Source organism: Solanum verrucosum, unplaced genomic scaffold (genome assembly GCF_900185275.1).
Source record: "Solanum verrucosum unplaced genomic scaffold, falcon-dt-bn FXZP01000194.1, whole genome shotgun sequence".
Classification (NCBI taxonomy): Eukaryota; Viridiplantae; Streptophyta; class Magnoliopsida; order Solanales; family Solanaceae; genus Solanum; species Solanum verrucosum.
This window is the reverse complement of record NW_026020416.1, coordinates 2,315,942-2,319,274: the sequence shown is the minus strand read 5'-3', so window position 1 is coordinate 2,319,274 and position 3,333 is coordinate 2,315,942.

Genomic DNA, 3,333 nt, shown 5'->3' with positions numbered 1-3,333 from the left:
AAAAAACAACCACAACTAGTTCAAGGTCATAGGTAGGATAATTATTCTCATGAATCTTAAGTTGCCTTGAAGTGTAGGCAATAACCTTCCCATTTTGCATAAGCACACATCCTAGCCCAATTCTCGAGACATCACAATAAACAACAAAATCATATGTCCCTTTCGATAAAGTCAACACCGAAGTGGAAGTAAGTCTATCCTTCAATTCCTGAAAACTCTTTTCACATGATTCGAACCATAAGAACTTAGCCTTTTTTTGAGTCAATGTTGTTAATGGAGAAGCAATTGAAAAAAACCCATCAACAAACCTTCTGTAGTAACTAGCCAAACCCAAGAAACGTTTAATATCCGAAGTGGATAGAGGTCTAGGCCAACTCTTGACCGCATCCGTCTTCTTAGGATCCACCTCAATACCCTTACTTGAAACAATATGATCAAGAAAAGCCACAAACCTTAATCAAAACTCACATTTTCTAAACTTAGCAAAGAGTTGTGGATCCTTGAGAATATGCGACACATTCCTCAAATGATTGGTGTGATCATCCTCACTCCTTGAATAGATCAATAGATCATCAATGAACACAATCACGAACATGTCAAGATATTGTCTAAACACTTTATTCATCAAATCCATAAATACCATCGGAGCACTCCTCAAACCAAACAACATTACCAAAAGCTCATAATGACCATACGGAGTTCAAAATCCATCTACGGAATGTCATCTTCTTTCACCCTTAATTGGTGATAACCCAACCGAAGGTCAATCTTAGAGGAGTAACTCGCTTCTTGAAATTAGTCAAACAAATCATCTATTCTTGGAAGAGGATACTTATTTTTAATTTTCATCTTGATCAACTGACGATAATCAATACACATATGAAGAGAACCATCTTTCACTCTAACAAACAAAATTGGCACAGCCCATGGAGAGATACTTGGTCTGATGAAACCCTTATCGAACAAATCTTTCAATTGTTCTTTCAACCCTTTAGTTTTGCCGAAGCCATTTTGTAAGGAGGAATAGAGATATGTTGGGTATCTGGGAGAAGGTCAATACCTAAGTCTATTTCCCTTTCGGAAGGAATACCGGGTAAATCATTAGGAAATACCTCAAGAAACTTATTAACTATGGGGACTGACTCATGAGTAGGGGTTTCAAAATCCACATCTCTTACCCTGACTAGATGGTAAATCCAACCCTTATAAATCATCTTTTTATCTTTAGGACAAAAGATAAACTGACCCTTAGGCATAAAATTTCCCCATTTCGACTCTAGGACAGGCTCATTCGGGAACTGGAAATTAACTACATGAGTTCTACAATCAATATAAGTATAACACGAGTGCAACCAATCTATACAAAGAATAACATTAAAATATAGCTTGCCAAGCTCTACCAAGTCAACAAGAGTAATTCTATGGGACAAGGAGATGAGACACTTTCTATAGACCCTCTCAGCCACAATAGAATCACCAACAGGAGTAGAGACAGAAAAATGATCTAACAAAACATCCGGAAGACTATCAAACCTCATAGCCACATACGACATCACAAAAGAAAATGTAGCACCGGGGTAATGTAAATCATAAACATCAAGTTGAAAGTCTTTAAACATACTGGTAACCACATCGGGAGAACCCTCTTGTTCATCACGAGTCTGAAGTGCATAGAATATGTTTTTCTTGGTGGCATTTGGACCCGAACCAGTATGACCAGATGAAGGGTTTGGTTGAGCCCTTCGGTCTTTATCTCCTTCAATGTTAGCAACTAAAGGACAATTTCTTATCTTGTGGTCCATCTTACTACAACCAAAACAAGCATTGGACCCCGCTAGGCACTTACCCTCGTGCTTCCTTTCATACTTAGCACAAATAGGTAATAAAAACCCACTACCATTTCCTCCTTGAGGCTTAGGGTTAGACACCCTATCTTTGTTGAACTTAGAAGTAGCATTGGAAGAACCTTGACCAGAAAACCTTTATCAAAACTTAGAATGAACACGTCCATCGGACATTGAATGAGAAAAGTTACCATCACCGGTCTTAGCCCTCTTTGCCTCCCTAGATTTTTCCTTAAGTTTCTCCTCTTCAATTTGTTGAGCATGAACTATGAGGCGAGAGATATCAATATCATTAACAAGCATGGCGGTACAACATTCCTTAACCATCATTTTAGACATACCCAAAACAAACTTACTCATCCTTGCCCTAGGATTGACAATCATAGTAGCAGCATATCAAGATAACTGTGTGAACTTCAAAGCATATTCCTTCACACTCATACTTCCTTGATAAAGGTTGATGAGCTCAAGCATCTTTGCCTCCCTCATCTCAAGGGGAAAGAACCTATCAAAGAAAGGGACTGTCACTCCAGGAGGCTACCCCCTTGACATAACACGGGACCTAGGATCACGAGTGACCCCAACATAACCCTGAGTCTAGCATATCATAAGCATACTGAAAATAACTAAGCAAAACATGAACTATGCGGAAGTTAAATCAATAGATATCTGAAGAGGAACAAGCCCAACGATTCTAAATGTAATTATAGCATAATATACGAGTTTTAGTGAATAATGAGACAACACTTAACAACTCTCAAGCTGAATCTACTACTATGTCTTAAGTGCCTCTACTGAGTTGAGGTGTTGGTACATACCCCCAGCTTACTCTAACAAACAAAAATGTGAAATGAAAAGAAAAAAATGAAAGCATGTCTATTGTCCTTGTAATATGAGGACTCACCACTGAAGCTGGTGAATGCGGATCGAGAATCGATCTATGCGTGATTTGGATGCTGAGTACATGAACCTACATCATGAAAAGATGTAACCGTAGTATGCGTCAGTACTTGGAAAGTACTGAGCATGCAATATATAGATACTAAGCTAAGCATATATATATATATATATATGAGTTGAACAAAGAATAATTGAGCAATGACATAATCTGAGCAAGAATATAAATACTGAAACATAATTGAAAAGCTAAGCTGAATGCAATGACCAAGTACTAATCATAAAGACAACATGGTGAACTGTACACTGATATAAATGCTAAAAACCTGGTCAAATACACTAAGAGTCTAATTATGGGAGCTACTCCTTAACCGACATAAACCACATGAGCTAAACGTGGAGTCTGATGTATATGTCCTATCGAGACCATGGGGTATTGAATTGCTTTTCTAATACTCTTACCTTAGCTATACCTATTACTTTCCTAGTGTTAGGTAAGGCTCTTGTAGTCACACACTATTTGGATTTACCTATTTTATTCTTCTCGGAGGTTACTGGCTAGAAGTTACTTGTCTTATTTGCCTTATGTGTG